General features: G+C 39.5%; 1 protein-coding gene and 1 pseudogene across 4 annotated transcripts in view; one reads left to right on the forward strand and one right to left on the reverse strand.

The window, feature by feature from the left end:
- Positions 1-21,509, forward strand: part of LOC139609510 (gamma-aminobutyric acid receptor subunit gamma-3-like) — an 87,089-nt pseudogene that overhangs the window by 28,962 nt on the left and 36,618 nt on the right.
- The window catches only part of cfap221 (cilia and flagella associated protein 221), a 151,129-nt gene that overhangs the window by 26,777 nt on the left and 102,843 nt on the right, over positions 1-21,509 (reverse strand). The window lies entirely within an intron of this gene.

Genomic DNA, 21,509 nt, shown 5'->3' on the forward strand with positions numbered 1-21,509 from the left:
AATCTGAAATGGGCCAGAAATGAGTACTTTTTAACTTTTGGTACTGGTGTATCAAATGTACTCAAACAGAAGAAGTCAGACAAGAGCTGACCGTCACCTCCAACTCTCTCCCTAACAGCTCAGTGTGGCTCCTTCTTCTTCCTCTATCACCGCTTTCAATATTTAAATGGTTTTTTATATGGTCTGCTGCCAGAAAAATACACAAAAACTACAATTTTGCCATTTTGTGAATGCATTTCTGTTTAACAACTGCATTCACTGATAACTGCAGTGACAAATCCATCGCATCCCCTGTTGTTTCTTCACAACCACAGCCACTCCATGTTTCACCAGTTGCATGCTTTTAATTTAATGTATGGCAGTAACTCTGTTTGACGTGGTATAAAGAGAGTGAACAGTAAACAGTAAAGTTGATAACAGTACTATAACAATTTCCTGTAAACGCCTCATGCATGTGAAGGCAACCTGAAGCCAGTGCGAGAACGGCGAACCCTGCGACTAACAATGAAAAACTACTATAGTGAGAGATCATTACTGAATGTAAATTTAAATTCACGTTTCTTGCAATCAGCATAGGACTTGCAGGACTCTATACAATAAAATTCCAGTACCAAGCCACAGTGGCACAGTGGCAGTCCTAGATTTTACAGGGCCATCAATACACGTCATTTAGGGCCCCTCTTAAGGGGGGTTTTGGGACGGCAGCAGTGCACAGTATAGTGCCTTAATGGGAGGTTTAAGGGGGTTTATAGTGGCCATCAGGGGCCCCTTTCCCCCTCTGCCAAGGCACTCTCTATTGGCTATTGCTGAAAAATGCTGACCACAAATTATTAATTAATTATTTGATTTAATGAGATTCTTAAGGATTAAAACTACACTAAATGACAACAAACTGAATTTTCTTCCCATACATTTGGCAATACAATAGACAGTAAGTCTATAAAGGTCTGACAAAAGTAATACGCACTCAGTAAATATCTCCACAAATGAAGATAATCTCCTGCATATTGTGATCTACATAATAGAAGAATAATGTATAGCAAACTGGTCATTATTCCAGCAGAGGCCCCTGCAGGGGGATTCAGTTCAATTAAATAGGAGGGTCTTGATAACACTGAAGGGGCTTATTTTACCATGATGACATCCTTCCCGCAGGATACTTATTACATGGGTGCTCACTAAAGACATCAATCAGTTGAAAGTGCAGATAAAACCAATAAAATGCTTTTTATTACAAGCTAAAGGCACCGAGCTGAAGCTTACACTGAAAAGCAGGACAGTGTGCACCACAGAGCAACATCTTTCTGGTGAAGTGAGCTGATTTGAAGAGAATTCATTGAAAATGCCCGAGGCTGAATATGAAAGAGATGTCTGAACAGACCCTAGATTACCTTGTACTGGCCAAACTCAACAAAGCAGTGATAGAAATTAAGCAAAGTGCCATAGTTCCGCTGTGTGCTGCTCTCAGCAGAGGTGGAGTACAGGAACAAGGATGCATGGGTTCCACAATCTCAGGGCAACATTGTTAGTAGCTTCAAATAATAAAGCAATTTACAGTGTAATTTCTGCTTTAATTGAACATTTTTAAATTGATAAGAATAAACTTAATTTGAAGCAGAAGAACATAGATTTGGTTTGGCTCTAATGAAAGGGTGTAATCAAAAATAACACCTAGACTAGGGACTTAAGAACTAGGACAGGTGGACCAGTCATCTTGGATACCAAAACATGGTCTTGATTAGCTTGGATGCCACAACCAAGAGCTCTGTTGGTGTAAAGTCTGAGCGAAGAGGGACAGAGATAGGAGATTGATGTGAGGTTGGGTGTGAAGGTACAGTTGTGTATCATCAGCATAGCAATGACAACTACTGAATGTCCATGAGGACCCAAAAAGAAGAAAAAAAAGTTGGGATCTAAGCACTGAGCCATGGGGTACATCTTAGTTGACAAAGGTTGGGTTAGATTTAGAGTCCTCGGTTTTAACAAACTGCTTCCTTTAGTAGTTTAAATACCCTGAAAACATATGTTCTCAGTCTTATTCTGACCATGAGTCACAGGACCCTACATGAACAAGCACTTTTCTGCTGAAGTTTTGATTTCATTTTAGTGATTTCTGTTCTTGCTTTTTTGTTCTCACTGATTAAAGAGGCTTGGGCTCAGTTGGAAAAGGGTGAAGCCTCTGATTTTGTGCACCAGTAAGGAGTTTTAGCGCAATTTGAATCATAATCTGAGGGATTGGTGGACCTTTTTTGGCCAAATCTTGTGTTTTACTGCTGCTTTGCTCTCATGGATATTCACCTTGTTGCTAAGCCACAACACTGAATGAAAACAAGGCCTATCAGAGACTGCATCAGTTACAAAAACAGTAAAGGATCTACTGAACATAACTTCTGGAATTACATGCACTAGGATTAGGAAACTGTATTTTACACCCTTAATTTTAAAGAAGTGCCCATTTCTAAATTCAGAACCCTTTGAAACTGTTGGCAGAGATGAGCTTTTTTCAGGATGTCCTTGTTTCTATTTATAAATGAAACTAGCTTTGTAAACGATGTTTATTCTAGCCTTTTTCTTTAAATTAGATATATATATATCAATATTGCACATTGTACATTTGTACCAAAAATGTCCATCTTTACAAATCATGTACTCTTTGCCTGTGTTCAAATATTTATTATTTTAAGTTTAAATTGTAGAGGAAGTGAGTGCAGCTTCCAGAAAATAGGACAACTACACACACAATCAGGGGTAATAGAGTTGTGAATTAAAAACTGCTGCAGCCTGCAGTGGGTCAGTGGGGCATGGCTGGACTCGGCTCGCTGTGGGAGCCCAAACTTTGTTTCAGTGGAGAACGGGATCCCGCTGTGACATTCCAGTGATTTCGCTCTGTGCAAGCGCTGATTGGCTTCACCCTGTCAGGGACGATGGACGCTGGTCAGTGGATTGTGAATCTCCAGCCGCCCCCGGGGCTGACTGCACTGGAATTAGTGCAAAGTCACAGCTCTTTTATCTCGCTCTCTCTGTTCACCTCTGTGTTTCTTCCCCTTTTTTGATCCATCTCTCTGTGGAAACACTACAATGTCCGAGAGAAAACAACTGATTTCTTCAGCGTGGCCTGGCATGGCTCAGCCTGGCCTTCTTCTTTTAAATCTCCCCATTCACACTACACTGCACTCTCCCTCTCACTTGAGTCCAACCCATCATGTGTCCTGAGACCTCCATTTAGCGGGTTCGCTCTCTCTGAACTTTGCGCGTGTGTGAATCCCAGTGACTTCTGCATTAGAAAACCAGGTCAAATCCCCAGGGTGTATTAGATTCATGATCCATATTGATCACGCGCACACACACACACACGAAGCGATTGTCTCCAATGCTCCGACGAAGTCAAACTCCAGGAAGCGTCTCATCTGCCTTTGAACAAAACACATTATCTTTCTTCATTTGCGCCGATGGTAATGGGCACTGGCTGGGATGATGCAATGCCAAATGAAGCTGATAGTAATTTAGGACATACCGTGATGAATGGTTGAGTGATTAAACGGCATTAGTGGCATTAAAGTCAAGCAAAAGTGCCGGGCTTTTATAGCTGGTGCTGGGAGAGTCAGATAACACAGCCAGTAAATTAACTGACAAAGACGGACGCACTTTGACATCGACACTATGTTCTTGTCGTCTTGTCGCTCATGGTGCAGGCACTCGTGTTGCGCCAGCCCGTGAGTGGGCGGCATCTTGAATTTGCCGCTCTAATATGGAGCACGTCAGTATGTATCAACCAGACAAATTATTAGGACCACCTACTCTGTTTATGATATAGACTGATGACATCAAAGCAAGTAGAAGCTATGACATGAGGGAAACATGGTAAAGGAGATGAGTAAAGTGTAATTTGAAAGGGAGGGTTTCTCACTCAGTCTTGTTTTTTTTTTTGTTTTTTTTCTATAAATTCAACTTTTTGCCTAAATGTTGTCAAATTTAAATATATTTAGTCTAGAATTATCAGATATCAGCCTTAAAATCTACTACGTTATTCCTTGAACTGAAATAAATTTTTATTATATAATCAGAAAACATCATTCTCATCTTCATGTATCTTGTCTTCATCAACCAAACCCAAAAGATGCTAAGTTCACAATGATATAAAGCAGACAGAAGCAGATAATCCACAGATTTGAACTTTCACTTCACAGAAGAAGTGGAAATCTGTGTTTATTTATGAATTTAAAAGCAAAACTATCCTTAAATCTTAACATCTGAAAAGAGTGTTGTGCCTGGTGCCTGTAGTGCACGGAAATCCTAAAGAGAAGGTCAGGATGGACATCGGTGATCTGGATTTGCACACTGCATTCCTCCTATTGCTAGGTTTCTTTTGAGTCAGTCCCAAACACACCGCCCTGCTACGAAATAGTCACTTGAGGACCAAATGTGGATAAATCCGCAAGTGAAAATAGTCCCCAACAGATGCACTGTTTCCTCCTGTTTGCGTAACATTTGCTAAAAACGACTCCTCTTTTAGGAAATGACTCTTTAAAAATGAAAGAATATATACTGTAATCTGCAGTATATTCATCACTGCAGCTACTGGACATGAGTTGCTGCCATCAGCCAGAGGGGAAATACTTCCTTTAAACATCAGTGAAAGCTCTTCACTGCTCACATCTGACTGAAGTGTCAAAGCAGATCATTTTCACCTACGTGGAAGTGTCGGCCTGCTATTTGTGGCCGTGTGACAGCGGTGTCGCAGCTCAGCTTCCTATCACATTCACAGAGACAACGCACTACATCTTTTTATATAGATACTAGAAATCGCTCAAGGCTCGAATGGTCATCATGGCACTATGTAGATCCCATGCGGACGCTTTGTTTAGTGCTCCTGGCTGGCAGCAAATTAAGGGTGTAATGATGTACAGATGTGCCGTGACCCTCCTCTCAGAGGTGAGCTGGATGGCTATTGGAGGCCACGTTTGATGAAGTACATGAAGATCAGTGTTGGGAAATAGCCTCTATGCGTGGACCACTTACAGCAAAAAGCTCATCTAAATGCAAAGAGACAGAATGTGTTCTGCAGTGGGTTCACTGGATAGGTTATATTGTTTTCAATGCACTGTATAGATTTATTGTAACATGGTCATTAACAATTTGATTAAGAATTTGAAGCTTGTTTTCTCATTAAATGCACATATACTGCTTTTTTATTTATGTGTAGCATGATGATGGTTCTTTATTTGAAATTTTTCTATTCTCTCTCTATTCTAAAGGTCTTATATCCTTATATCTTTTCTATATAATATATTTATGGTTTTAAGTTCCAAAAACCATCTCAATGTAGTTTGCCGTCTTCTCTCTCAGGCTTCTCTCTGGAGCTCAAGTAACAACAGGTCAGAAGAGAGGCTCTGATTGGCTGACTGATTTTTTGAGTGATCCAATAAAAATATTGCAGATTTCACTTGGAGAAACCAAATCCTGTAAGGTTGGATGCTGGGTCCAGATGGGCTGTGCTGGGCGCATAACTAATGGTCTGACTGCTTTGTTGTGACATCACAAGGCTCAGCTTCTGAATACAGGCTGTGTGCATTTCTCTGTGGACTGAGGCCTTGACACTTTCACAGTATTAATTTAGAACCTAGACCTGCTTTATAATCGAAAGAGACATGGAAATCTCACTTTAGACAATATGAAACCTGCTGGGGTTAGAGGAAGGGCACCTTCCTCTGAACTAAGGGAAGATAAACTTTTGTCCATGGATTACGTACTTTGATATTTTCACAGTATGGAAATCTCACTTTACAATATGAGACCTTTAAAGGATTGTATTGGCTTTAAATACAGCCAATCAAACGCAAATCCTCTCTTTACTCTGCTGTGTTTTTCCACTACAGGCTGCTTGTAGTGGGCTTCACAATGGGTGCATTTTGTATTGGAATGGACAGATTCACAAAGCCCCAATGCTCTTATCAAATCTTTAACCTCATCTCTTCTTAACACAAGTGTTCCAAACCCCCAGGTAGCTTCTCATTTTGCTAATGACAACCATCACTGGTGGCAGCTCGTGTTAGCTTTCACTAATTATTTACCACTGTATTTAAAGGATACAGCTGATGGTAAGTCTGTTAGTTGTTATTAGATCTCATGAAAGGACAAAAGCCAATAATGCTTTAGTCTTCCTGTCTGTAGTTTCTGTCTTCCCCAGCCTCTCCGTGGCCTAACCCTAACCCAGGCAGCCATTTACATTAGTCCAGACAAATGTGTTTACATGAATAATCTTTGAAGAGATGTCATCCCGAGCCAAGAGAAAACGTCCCTGTTTGACAGATGCAATATTTCAAAGCTGCTGTGTGTCTGTATTGTGTGTGTTTGTGTGTGTGTCTGGGCTGTACAATTTTACAGTCTGTGTTTTTGGTGGGAGATAAAGGAGCAGTCTGTGCTTGCACACTCGAGCTGTGTATGTGTGCATATGTATTTGTGCGAGTATGAACAGCTTTCCTTTGTGCCTTTTATTGTTTGGACTGATAAACCCACTGAAGTACAAGTTCTGTGTGAGTGATTCCAGACACTGTTTTCTGCTTCTTTTCCCTCCTCTTTGATCACGTCTGCTTATTGAGTTTCCTTTTCTTCATTTATTTATTTATTTCCCTCCTCTCATTTTGTGCTGCTGATGGAGGCTCGGCTGGCGAAGACAGAAACTCCTTTTCATTTATTATTTCCACAAATCCTTCCTCATCCAGGTTTGAGATCAAGGTCGTCCTCTGCAAAGACAAGCCAACCAAATTAGCCGATACTTGAGTCCCCGACATATCGACGATGAACTCATTTATCATTCCATAATTAAATGAAAGAGAAAGACAAAGAGAAGGGACAGTGAGTCAGAGATGGAGAGGACAGATTATTATTCACATTGGCACGCCATCAATCTAGCGCAGCCCTCAGTCTTCTTGGCACACAGATCCTGCATCTATTAGTCAGCATGCACATTTCCAAGATGTTTATACCGACACAAAACACAGAGCAGGTCACGCCAATACAGCACAGCCATGCTTTTGATTTGCTGTGATCGAGTGGGGTCAATTCACGGTGCAATTTTATCTTGTTTACAGTTTTCTCCAAACGGTGAGCGAGTAATCAACACTGTAATTATTGTGACAGTCTCTTTTGTGGCTGTGTTGGGGACTGGAACAACAGCAGCATGAGAATATTTAGTTTTACATTCAATTTTACTTTTGATTTCATTTATTCTTGATAATGCTGCAACATGGAGCTGTCAGTATTGACGGTAATAGCGATGTTGGTCTGGTGGTTGGCTGGTCCACCACTTTGGTTCAGACTGGAACATCTCAACAACTATTGGCTGGGTTACCTTTTTTTTAGTGACACACTGTCAATGAACAAGGTTAACTTTACGCCTGCTGTTTTTAATGCACATTTTCAGTTGTTTTTATGCTTTCACAAGGTGGAAAGTTAGTATATTGAACGCCAAACAACTTATCTCAATGCACCAACAGTTGGGAATGAAAATCTACATTGATATGCATTTTCTTTTGCAGATTGCGTGGAAATGTAGATTGCACAACATTTGGATGGAAACTATTGTGAGCATGTTTTCTTGCTAATGCTAGCATTTAGCTCAAAGCTCTAACGTGCTTAAGTAAAGTCTGGCAGGGTGGCTTCCATGGCTGTAGACTTTTAGATTTGTCTTTTTTTTATATATTAACCTATCCTTCACCCTGTTTTGCCTTATACATTTGTCTTTTTTAAACGTTTCACCAAGTGCTTCACAGGTTCAGAATCAGCACAACCTCAGTTCGTTATATATCAATAAAGACTTCTGTACACTATAATAGCTGATGGTAGCCAATAAAAACTGGACCTTGAATTGTTTTATATATTTTACAGATAAAATCACTGCAAATCATAAGGTAAACTTCAACATAGAAAGTTGTATAGGTTTGTTTGGATTGTGCAAGAGGCGAACATTTATCTTTATCTGTTCATAAGTTATGCTCATCTCTTTTCAGTCGTGTTCATGGGCATTTTCTTTTTATTCTTCTCATTGAAAAATCTGTTCCAAAGCCTCAGCTGCACTAATTATCTAACTGGTCATATCTTTCCGTCTTTTAGACTTAAACTTAGACCACCTTCTCTTCACTTTGAGCTTAGGCCAATGCAGTGTTCCTCCCATTTAGTTTGGGTATTAATGCAACTAACAGCCAAGCCTCTGAATCAGACACTCCATTGCAGAGTAATGTCAGTGTGACATTTGGGAGCACTTAAACTCCCATAGGCTTCAGAAGGTTAATAATTGTGCAAAATTAAGCTTCTTTCCTTAATAATTGAAAATAAATGCAGCAAAAAGTGTATATGGGAGGTCATATAGGTTGTTTCATTGCTCTTTTTGGGGCTGACAGGTGAGATATAAATCTTGGCTCGATTAAAAAATAAAAAATAAAAAAACATCCATATGACTATTAAAGCAAAAAAGCATCACAGGTCCCATGTAATGTGACTGTAAAGATAGTCTCTCCAATTCTGTCTTGGCCTGAGCCCAGAGCTGTCGATGAATTTATTTGATCATGTTTCACTCTTTAGTTTCAACTCTCCTGTAAGTGCAGACGTTTCCTGGATCTATTTTTGGCAGATAGTTTGAATTCCTGTCATCTAGATCAGTGAGGATGGGGTGCTTTCTATCCTGCAGCTCCACTTATGTGATTAAGGCTGATAAAACAGGTGTGTTTTTGCATGAAAGCTTCCTTAATGGCTCTTAAAAATACATCCCAAAGCCTGTCAGTGCATGCCAAAGGTAAACCAGCGGAAAAAAAAACTTGCATTTGCTTTTGAATCATAGCTGTAAATTTGAACGGGAGAGTCTGAAAACAGGAGGGGAAACCGGTGCACCCTGGACCCTTGACTTGAGTCTGATGTTTATTCTTGTTTTATTTATCCCCTGTAATTTTTGGCTTCCCAACAAAACGGCCCAACTTGTGCACTTAAACCTCAATGGATGAAAAAAGTGTGCACCCTCGGTACAACAGCAGCAGGGGACTGACTCACTGAATAATTGAGTCCATAGAGATTGAAGGACGTCATGACCCTAGCCACACTCTCAAAAGACAGATGAAGCTATTTTTGTGGCGAGGACACTTACTTACAAGGAACACAAACAAGACACACACACACTTGCAAGACTACCTATCTATCTATGATGTGTAAATACACACACGTGCACACACACACACACACACACACACACACACACACACACACACACACACACACACACACATGAAGGCAACACACATCAAAGGCTCCATTCCTCTTCAGAGGAGACTCTTAGACTTGAAAAGGATCATTGTGTTTCCCTCCCTCTGCTTCTCCTTTCATTTCTGTCCAATACTCGCTGCTGATTTTTGCTTTATGCACTGTTGATAATGTCTGGGTTAATGGTGGTGTCGTGTTAAAGAATCAGTTTGATTCCAGGGTGGAGACGCATTTAATATCAGTGGTTTGGATCTAACCTTTATTTACCCAGCAAATCACAACAAGATCTTCTGTATTTGTGCCACAAAAACAGAAGCTACAGATAAACACTGTACATTGATATGGCTGTAGTACTGGTGGATAGTGAACAGTGAAAGACATATTTTATCATGAAATTGTTAAAATTTTGTTGGAAAAAATGTATCTTGTCTGTATTTTATTACGGGAATGAAACGCCATTAAAATATGGCACATTTCTAATACTTACTCTTAACATTTACATATTACGCACATATCCACATATATGCATGTTAATGTTCATGCACATATTGATGAACCAGAGAGGTGAAGGCCGACAGTGAGAAACCTGAGAACAGAAACAGCTGAAACCAGCGGGAGAAGACGCTGTCACATCTTGTACCTACAGCTACAGAACGTAATGCTTTCTAATATCTTCTGGTTGAAATATGCTATAAAGCACGTCTTCGTGTGGAGAGGTGCCCTCAAAGGCTCCTGTGAGCCAGACTCACTGAGCAGCCTGGCAGCAGTGCAGAGACATTCACTTCTAAAGTTGTAGAGTAAGTGTCCGCCTTCTAACCAATCAGCAGAGGCCGAAGTCAAGGGTGGGGGCTCATGGCTGTCAATTAATAAATAGTCTATAACACATTAAAATGTACTTATAAGCAGATATATCCACAAACAGAGGCTGCTGTATGAAAAACACTTGTGTCTGCTTACAACTACTTTATAATGTGTGATAATTCATTTATAAAATGGTCTATGGTGTTTACAGATGCTAAATAGGCAAATTGTTTTTAACTTTTCTTTTTTTTTTTAAGAAAATAAGACTAAGACAGCTATTATGTGCATTGAACTGTGCATTATATTTCAAAAAGCAGGTCAGGTGTTTTCTGTGGAAAATCTTACATAACACTTTATAACAGCCTGAAATTAACGATGTAATTCACCGGTTCCCTCTGCAACTTAACCCAGTTGTTTCTCCAATGTTCCCCATTGTCTTGTTTTCTTCCACTTTACCTACAGCGAAAGGAGCTATCTGTAAGTGTTGCTGTCACTACATAGCTACCGTTAGCATTAACAGCCATTTACTTACCATTCTAAAAGAAATGTTGCAAGTTCTGCATCAAACTTAATTTCTTTACCCGCCAAGAGCTGTCTCTTCTATTGAAATTAGCATGCTAACCAGCTAGCTACCTTATGATCTCATTCTGCAAAGTAGGGGTATCACACTATATGTCGGCACTGATGGTAACTGTGATATTTAAGAAATTAAATATTGCTGTTGAACACTTCTGGTTACAGACTCATTACAGACAAAGTAATGTACAATAAAAGTACAAAATTCTTTATGTACTTTATGTAAAATGACGGGAAGTGTAAAGAAGCTCAAGTAGAGCTTGTTATGCAAATCATCTTCTACATAATCTTAACATCTCCTTGAACTTAATGAGGTGGAGGTCTGGCTCTATACGATGATACACTAGGTTGTGCCCATGTTTATGCAGAATGTACTGGTCGCAGAAGGGGGTTGATTCAGGATGACACTGATTACTTGATGCTTCATTCTGGCATATACTCTGATTCAATAAACATACATACATGCAAAGTGAGGAACATCACTACAAGTCGGGCCAGCTCCGAACAAAGCCAAACAAAGCACAGACAGTTTCTTAATCAGTCCGCCTCAAGATCCCAGACACTGTAATCATTTCAGCATCACCCCGAGCATAAATCAGTTCAGGACACGATGACAAGAAGTTTCAAGATGGGTAAAGGTCCATGTGTTTATGTGATGACACTCGACACACACAAGAACTAATATCATGCACTTGGGCCCATCTTGAAGGCCCTTCAATTATTATGCTTTGCGATATTTTTTAAATCTGATCCTGTTGCTTGTTGTGGAAAAATAAAGAACCCATTTATTAATTTTGAGCCCATTCAGCATCAATATAGCTTTTTTTGCCATTTCCACCATTCAACCAGAGAAGACGGTGGCTGCCCTCCCAAGCGTAGTCACTTCAGCGGCGCTAAGTGCGCAGTTGACATGATTCAGAACAAAAGAACTGCTCAGGCTGCGAGGTCTTTGTCTCACACAGCAGAGCAGAGAATTTTTGCTTTTTCCAGATGTCAAACGTCACTTTAAAGTGCCTTTTAATGTAGTCCCGGCGCGTGGGTGCGCATGTGAAAGTGTGTATGTGCCGGCTTGTGTTTTTTTCCAGCTTTTCCATGCTTGACCTTCATTGATGTGACTCATTTAGGTGCTGGGAGAGTGAGGCTGAAAATTCATAAGAAAAGGTTATCTGATTGCAGTGCAGAAGGTCGCTGTTCTTCGCCTCCTCCACCAACACAGCATTAAGACGGCGCCATGAGTTAATTCAGAAAAATGAAACGGCATTCACTGTGCTTAATTACATTCTCTGAGGTGGATGAGAACCTCTGTGGCCTGATATCATTTTTTTTTCTTATATAATTGTCACATGTGACCTTTTGAAAAGGGTGATACCTGTTCAAACTAAAGCCAAGCCTCTGCCAATATTTCTCCATTTGTTACACTTTTTTTTTTTGAGCTTGCAAACACACTTTTTAGTCTTTGAAATCAAACCTCTTTATACGGTATGCTTGTTTCACAGGTTTTGCCAGATTTAGTTACTAGAAAAAGGTGCTGGGATTTTCCTTGATCCATTAGAAGGTGAAAAAGAGTTCAGAGAGAGGTGCGTTGAGCTGTTGGCCTACTCTTGTGTATTTGGCAGCTCCCCATTAAAAAGTAAAATTGTCTAATCTCTGTCTTTGGTATTTGTCATAACTAATATCTTTCCTTAACCTCATCTAGTTTGCCCTGGGGAGATATTACAGAAAGTGGGAATTTTAAAACATTGGCAGTAGATAGATTTAAAAAAATAAATAAAAAAATAAAGATTTTCAGAATCGTCCATTTTCAACAATCTTCTGTGAATATGAGTACCCTTGAGGATGCTCCCCGATGAGGAGTGAAAGCGATAAAACCCTCCAGGGTTGTACAGAACGGAGCCGAACAAGATGCACAAACCGCAGCGAGGCAAGAGATGCCATCACCAAGTATGGTAATAAGTATATGAATCATCAGAGGCTGTATACACCATGTAGCAGGTGGAACAAAGCACAACCAGCAGCTGCAGCATTATGTGAGCGTGAAATAATGCAGACTGACTCACTGTCTTGATTAAATGTGACTGGTGGCTGGTTTGAATATGATTTGGAATCAGCTAATATTGATTAGCTGACATAGCAATAACTACATTATGACTAAATACTCTTGTGCCTGTCTTCTTCCTGCTGCAGCATGTCCTTCTCTTTAATCCTTTGCTGCTCATCACTTTGCCCCTATTAGATTCCATTTCCTTCTCCTGTTTACTCCCTAATTTAATCCCTCTTCTTCTTCCTCCTCCTTTTCCTCTGCTTACTTTGCCCTCAGAATCAATGCACACAGAAATGTAGTGTTTGAAGTGAAACTCTCTTATCTGCATATAAATTAATTATGAGCCATTTGTGTTTGATGGACCATTCCTGAGGCCTTTTACCTTTTCAGACAGACTGAAAACAGCTGGTGGTATCAACATAACTTTTAAGTTGCTTGTTGGAGATAGATAAACTAGAAAAGCTGCATGTTGTGCGTTAAAGCAAAGAACCTTAAAATCCTGCCACTGCTGCTGATATTAGTATTGTTTCACTTCCAGGTTTGGCTTCAATATTGCATTTTATTATATTAAGGCACAATTGAGACTCAAACTAATATAGGCTCAACTGCCTTGGGCCATTTTCTAACCATCATTTTCTAATCATCTTGATGAAAGATGAAATAGTTGCCACTGTGACAACGTTTTGGAAAAATACAGCACATGCAGCATTCACTTTTAACAGTGTTCAAATAGCTGGTGTTAATAAGGTGTTAAGTTAATAATGATCCACTCAAGATGAGGGTTTTAGGACATGGACTGAATAAAAAGATGGATGTAGCCTCCGTGACATCACCCATAGGTTTCTGAGTAGAGGTTTTGAAACTCAGAGTGGGCTGCTCCACCGTTGCCATCTTGGCAGTGAACTCCAACTTCGCCTAACTCCCCTGGCTAATCCAAAAATGGGCAAAGAGATTGTGTGGAGCCGAGACTTCGGTGAATGCCAGTTTGTGACAAACATATGCTGAGTTTATATATATGAGTTTATGGGGATTGACTAACGTTTGAAGTCAGCCTCAACTGGCCTTTTGAAGAACTGCAGTTTTTGTTGTGTTGGCTTCATTTTTTGGCCCAAGAGGTCAGTGCTTGTTTTAGAACAACTCTTTGCTCTGGGAAAATCTGGTTTGCAGTGTTGATTAACTTGGATTATCTCAGCCATCTTCAGTCCATCAAACCAAAACTACGCTCTTTACAACACATACAATATTGAGAATTCTTTTCTAATTTCAAAACATATGGCATCTGTGACACTCATTTACAAATGTCTAAAATCCATATCCATCCATATCTCCAGGAAAAAAGTTTCAGTGGAAACCCATGGCTAGAAAACTTTGAGCACCATTTAGTAGCATTTTTGCCAATTTTTATATAAAAGTGAGCAATAACCACACGTCAGCTAACACCTATTACTGTTTAAAATGCTGTATTATATACAGTGTGGACCAAAAGTCTAAGACCACCTTTAAGTGAATGAGGCAAAAGTCACAGTGAAAATCAAAACCCTTTCTCTCAGTCGTAACTCAATATGCAAAAAGAAACAACTAATAGCAAAATCAGTGGCTCAAATTGTACTCTACTGCCGTACACTACAGTCAGATAAATCCACACTACTGCTGCTACTGAGAATACAGGTGTTGATCGTACCTCAGGCCAGATGCTCAGTGAAGCACAGCTGACAGTTTGCATCATTTTTCATTTTCCTTCCTCACAAACAGACTTCAAGTGAACAGCCAGGTATGCAAATGATTTCCTTTTGTTCCTTTCAAAGGTCTTTCTATTTGATTCTTCAGAATGAACAAGACAAAAGCATGTTTATAAAATTAGCCCCACACACACACACACACACACACACACAAACACACCAAAGCAATACTCAAAATGCCACTCATATCCGCAGGTACTGCACAGTTTTGTTTATTACACATGTGACAGAAGTTCATCGTCACCCCTAAGCGCTGGTTGAATGGTCGTGTTTACCCTTATTCCTGCCCGTCACAAACAAGGAGCATCACTGAGAGGCTGCCTGCAGGACAAAGCAACAGCAAAGCATTCTGGGTGAATGTGTTTATTTTGGAGAGGACAGGAGTGGCGGTGTGGATGAGAGGGATCTGAGAATAAAACTGAATATCTAAATATCTTTCACGATGATGAAGTATCACCAGATGTGGACACATGACTCGGAGAAATCGAACACGCTTCCTGTTTATCTTTATTTCTTCTTCTTGCGGGATTGAAAATGTAGTCCAGCGACTAATTTTCTGGGAGATATAAATATTTAACTTATAAATATTTATACCAACTATGCTGCATCAGTTTTGCCTGAAGAAATACATTAGTCAGTGATCTGTGCTTAAACTTGATACTCCCTTCATTGCAAAGCATAATATAGTAAAGACAGTATGTTAGAGCTCACTGGATTTTAGTTGGTCAGAGATGAAGCAGAACAGAGTTCATTTGTATGAGTATATGTGAGTTGTAGGGGTGAAATATTAATAGCAAGCTGGATTGACTGTTTTGATAAGTTCATCAAGAAAACCACCACAAGAGAAGAAAATTTAACACCAGTGGTGGAGGAGATACTCAAATCTTTCAGTAAAAATATTCCATTACAAGTAACAGTGCAGTATCCAAAGTAAAAGTACTCATTATGTAGTTTATTACTGTATAATTCCTACTGGACAAATGTGTAAGAGGCATTTAAATGTCATACTTGCCATGCAGAGATATTTAGATGTAAAAACATTGGCACTGATGTTAAAAGTCTGTTATTGAATGTGATTTTAGGTGTTGCAAAATATCAGCGTTGCCACTGAGCTGCCAGGAGGCTTTTACTGTGAAAAATCTGTGTGGAAGTTTTGAGTTTCATTAACAGTAACTTAAAGGTCTGGTCACACAGCTAGTTATTGTGCTGTTTTCATAAAATGCTACTATAACCAAAAAATGCCAAACCTCTGTATTGCTAGTGCTAAATCATATTTAGTGTCCTTTACATAGACATGATTTAGGAGAAATGTAAATAAAGTTGCTGCTTCCTTAGTGGGGATGTGTTATTGTTGAGGCTATATGGAGCCTGAGCCCAAAACGGAGCAATATATTGTAGTTTATTAGCTGTGTTGTGCCTTTCACTTTTATCTATCTTCCTCTGTTGGACAATATACTAGGAAATAAACTACTTAAGTTTTGTAGACTTTTTTTCTGCTTTTTTCTTTTTTTCTCTACCTGACCTCACATAAGGTAGTGAATGGAGGAATCAGCGGTAAACAATAATGGCTTATTTTAATTACTGATTTGAAAATGTGGATACCTGGAAAACCTGTCATTGCCAGTCTAGACACATTTAGTATTATTTGTAGTCTGAAACTTTAAAGTGAAAATAATATTTCCGTCTCAGTGAGCGTTGAATGTTTCAGTCAAGCGCCTAAAAAAACACAGAGTTAGAAAGACAGTGTATCTGCTCTCTTGGGAAACATGTTTTTGGTACATGGGTGCAGAAAACCCCGCTAAGCAACGACTGTGGTTGGTGAGGAGTGAGCGGCCTCCATGCAAAAATCATGAGGCTGGATAAGGAGGAAGCTATTTGTTCTGATGCTGTTCAAGTCAAGCTAATTAATTTCAGTCAGATGTGCCTTACTGTCAACATCCTTTGGCTTTAATAATGGATTCCATATTATCAGATGCTGACTGAAATTTGCATTCCCAAAGAGAAGAGGGCCACATTTGTTGATTTGTGCCCAGACCGGCAACAGCAACAGCATTACTGGTATCTTTTATGATGTGCTACTCTTATTGAATGTGGCAAAATGTGTTGTAAATGGTTGGATATCATATATAGAAATATTCAGCAGGGAAGATTGCCAACTGTACCCTCATTGTTTTCCATTAAAGTCAACTGAATTCACTACTCACATGAGAAATTATTAATTTTTTTAATTAAAAATAAATTTCACTTATTTATTCCTAACCCTTCCTGTAACTATAGGATGCTCTGTCCAACTTAGTTAGAGAGAGTAGAGACAGAGTTTGTCACATTCTGAATATTTTAAAAGCTAAAATAAAATATTTATAACCTAAATAATGAACTTGCAACTCCTAGTCTCAGACTTTTTACGCTGGATTTTCCCAGAAGATATAATATACAATATACAGTGCAATACACTCCTGATTATCTTGCTTACAGGTCTTCACTTCATTGTTTTTTGTCCAGAGCCATGAGTAATAAAACCTCTTTAACACCTTCATTTTCTGACTTTGAAATGGTTCCCCAGGGGAATAAGCCTCCGTAGTTAATTTCAGTCAGATATCTCCAAACACTTGGCTTCATTGTTTTGCATAATGCCCATGAATAATGGACCTGCTTCAGTGCCTTGTCTTGTAGGTGTAGTCCCCAAAAGGACCCAGCTGAAGCAGAAAATCCCATTTGGGAACTGCTGTGAGAGTTCATCTCTGCCAGGCGTAACATGTTGTGGTCTGCTGTGGCTGGCTGAATTATGGGTGCGTCACCATCAGCATGTGTCTCCCTATCATTATCCTCCAAAGGTCACACAGGCCGACAGTAACAATGGGCATTCTGGTGACAGATGTATTAAGAAGGTCAGGCCTCGTCTGTCTGTTTTTGGAAAAGGGCAGAAAAGTCACACAGTGAGTGACACTGTGTGTGCATTTGCGATGTTTGAGGTGAGTAAATGCATGTGCTATGATTACCTGACCTATCTCTGTAAACTGCTTTCAGATAACGCATATTATGAGGCACAGTATAAATAAAACCGAATTGAATTGAATTAAAGGCTATATCGAAATCCATGGCATATCTTTTGCTCACCTTACCATACAAACTTTTGCAAAGGATAAAAAAAAAAAAAAAATGAAACTCTTTTACAGAAAATCCCTCTGTAATTGCAAAACCTAGATCAGCTCCCCACCAAACAGGATAACTCGAATCACATAATAGACTCTGTAATGCTAATATTTTCTTTTCCTGCATTTCATATCAGCTTCCAAAGCCTTCTCACTGTCTGACCTTCTCATTGAAGTATTAGTCCGCCTTGTTTACATCCTGAAGAGGACTTCCAGCTGATGTGCTGACCTTCTGCTGGCCATGTTGGAGGTCCTCAGCTTCTGAGCAGTGGAGAGGTGTGAAAAGCTGGTTGTAGGGCATTCAAATGTGTTTACTCTCTGGTCTGTTTCTGATTGATACAAGAGCATTCACCATAAGACCAGTTTTGTCTTCAGATATTATGTTTATCTCTAGACAATAAATGCTATCCTGTATTTTTATTACACTTTTTTAAAAATGTATTTACTAAGTTCAATTTTGAAAATGAGATTTCACTCTCAATGGGACTTAATTCCCCTGATTAAGTAAAGGTTAATTAATATGAGCAGCTAAATGCGGTGTTCCATATGGTAGCCATGAAAACATTTGCTTGGACCCACAATCATTAAGGGGAAATCACCATTTGTAGTTGACGATACCCAACATCATTTAAAATACTTTATTTGTTCCTTAGGAGGCAAATCGTGGCAAGCTGGTTTGCAAACGTAAAAACAGAAAATAAAATGTGAAGGTATATTGTTGCAATTCAACATCAGCAGTAGTTCAGTCAGCCAACTCTCATTAACAATATTTGGTGTCTTGAATCTGACCTTGTCACTTCCCTTCTCTACCTTCTTTGGCTGTTCTAATTTTTTTTTCAACTCTGGGCTGAAGGTGAGTTGCAGCTCGGTTGCAACATGACAGAATAACACACCAGCTTATAAAGACAGTTCTAACCTGGTTTTCATACATTTAATCATTTGTACCAAACTAAAGTCAGGAATTGAGATGCAGCTGCAACCACAATACAATATGCAAAACCCAAAACTTCACTTTACTAATTTAGAAACAATAATGGTCAATGGTGTGTGCTAAAATCTGGATCGGTGAGCTGATCAAGGACAGTTGCGTGTCAGGCTGTCAGCAGAGCCCACATCTACACATCTAAGATAAATTATATTAATTAAAGAGTCAAAGACAGTGAAGATCAATGAATGACACTCTTTGTCAGCTATATTTTGCTCGGTTATATTTAGCCTTTTTTTTTTTTTTTGGATGCGAGTTCTCTAGAGGGATGTGCAGGCTGCAGTCGTGGTTGATTTGACATGTCTCTGAGTTGGGTGGTTACATTGGTAACTTGTCCCATCATGCACTAAAATGCTCATTGGATTTTTGGCTCTGATCAAAGCAGCAACCGCAGCGTAACCCGATTAACCTCGGAGCGAACAAAGCCTCTTCTGCACAACCATGAAAAAAACCTTTTCTCTCATTACTTTAAGTGTATTTTCACGGATCTAACTAGAGCATGGTGGATTAGGAAAATGTACTCAACTTTGATACAGTGGGGAAAAAATGAGTGTATTCAAATTCAATTTCGCCAGGATTTAAGTTATTGTGTGTTGAAAAGTTGTTCACCACTGAGGTTCTTATAAGAATGCCAGCATGACTTCTACTTATTTTACTGCCAAGTAAGGAAATTCTGATTCAATGTCCTCATGTTACAACTTCTCACAATTAGAAGTGGGGTCATTGCTGAGGTGATAAAAAAAAAATTGTGCCGAAGTAAACAGTTTGTGAGATGGTGTAATTTAATTTCCATATCAAAAGCATGGTGTGTATTTGAGTGTTTCCAGCGAGCGCTGTGCTGCTTCAGTATTTGCTTTGATGTGGACACATTCATGTTCAAACAAACACATTATCAGCTCCTCCGAAAGAACTATACTCAGACTGTTAGCACACAGACTTCCAGCACATCTCTTTTCTGTCTCGACCCTAAAAGGGGTTGTCAGATCATTATATTGACTCTACTTTTCTCTCCCCAGGAGTACCAGATCGATATTATCTTCGCCCAGACCTGGGTGGACACCCGTCTGCGGTATAACAGCAGCAGCATGCGGATTCTAACCCTCAACAGGTATTCTGGATTTGCATTTGCATCCACTGATAATTACCGCATTTTCTATTTAAACATGTTTTTTGTTTTTTTAAATCAACTGTAACTCCAAGACACTGTTGTAAGTGTCTTTCTTTCCATTGTAGCAACTATTGTGTTTCAACATTTTCATACTGTGAATATCTCTCTCTCTCTCTCTCGGGAAAAGGCCTGCAATTAATGGAACAAATTGATTGATGTGCTTTGTCGCCCGGGTATTTTATTATACTCTTATTGGACGTGGAGCTGCTTCGTGCTCTTCAGAGAAATCTGAAGGAATTCGACAGCAATCATCTCTTACTCTCTGCCCCCTCACGCTCTGTATATTTTTGTCTATCTCCTATTCAACCAGCAATATGGTCGGCTTGATCTGGCTGCCTGACACCATCTTTAGGAATTCCAAGACTGCCGACTCTCACTGGATAACAACGCCCAATCAGCTGCTGCGGATCTGGAACAACGGAAAGATACTCTACACGCTGAGGTAAAAAACCTCCAGAACGCATGAAGACACAGAGTACGATTTGATAAAAGAGACAAAAGATCCAGCAGTGAAGGAATGGCAGGTTGCATCTAAACCGAGAATTTACCATAGGAAAACATACGCTCTATATCTTTTGCAATGTATGTAACTGTCTGTTTTTGACCATCAACTGAAAAAATGCAGACACTCGAGACCTTGAAACAAACATGGACATGGGCATATTGGTTTGCGAACAGTTTGAAGCATGCGTTTCACTTTATAGTTTGTTTTCTTTTTGAAAGTCGTTGAAAACCAATCAAATCCAAATATGGGTGAAAAGGACTGAGTGGCACAAGCAGCAACACGCGACCAGGCGAGGATTCAAGCTCAAGCCGTCGGCATAAGTTCAGTAGGTTACACTGGGTTCCAGTAGAAGATTTATTGTATTAACGTATCAACAAATACTCTCACTCTCATTAACTTGCCAGTTAATTAGGAACACCTAACTAAAACGAATGCCATCTATCGCCATGGAGGTTATAATGTAAAAGTTTTGTTGAAACTGTTTCAAAAAGGTGTTGATTCAACTTTATGGACATTTGGGAGGATGAAGTTTGAGATAGTGTTCAATTACATTGCCTCATTCTGACAGGTGTTTCTATTATTTTATCCACACTAGACGCCACTGTTCCTCTCTGCGCTTCCTACCAACCATCAGCTTTAATTTCTTAATCTTTCTTTACCAAGTCATTTCAGATCCTGAAACATTATTTGAATAACGTTACTAGAAACCAGTCACATAGATCATTTTTGTACCACTGTGTCAACCTACTGGGGTATAATCAAAAAGATGATCTGCCATGGGTTGTTTTCGACAGCAACATAGCGTATATGGACTTTTGGCCTCCTCTTATTTTTGCTTGTATATAACTACAAACATTTTTATGTTTTTTCTTCAAAATTTGAATATCTTAGCTTTTTCTTGCTTTACCTCTCGCACAGAAGGATAAAACTTCTCTGACAACATGTCAACATGTCATCTGTTTCAGCTCATTTTATTCCCCTCTTCCTGACAGCACCTCTGTGGTAGAGAAATGACACAAAGGACACTGGGTGGTGGGTGGGGGGGGGGGGGGCTATGTATGTGGGGCTACGTGTCTGTCTACAAAAAAAAAACAAAAAAAAAAAACAACTCTCAGGATTCGACTGGACAGGTTCTTCTTTAATTTGAGTGGCATCTGGGTTTATGAACCCTCAAGCTCTGACATGAGCTTTTTCTGTCTTGAGGATCCAATTTCACCTGAATGTCCAGGATCTCAAACTAGACCTTAACCAAACAGCACATATCATCATGAGTGTTTGTTTTCAGCCCCTTTG

The sequence above is a fragment of the Trachinotus anak genome, unplaced genomic scaffold, assembly GCF_046630095.1.
Source record: "Trachinotus anak isolate AG129_WGS33_773 ecotype Australia unplaced genomic scaffold, CSIRO_AGI_Tana_v1 ptg000026l, whole genome shotgun sequence".
NCBI lineage: Eukaryota > Metazoa > Chordata > Actinopteri > Carangiformes > Carangidae > Trachinotus > Trachinotus anak.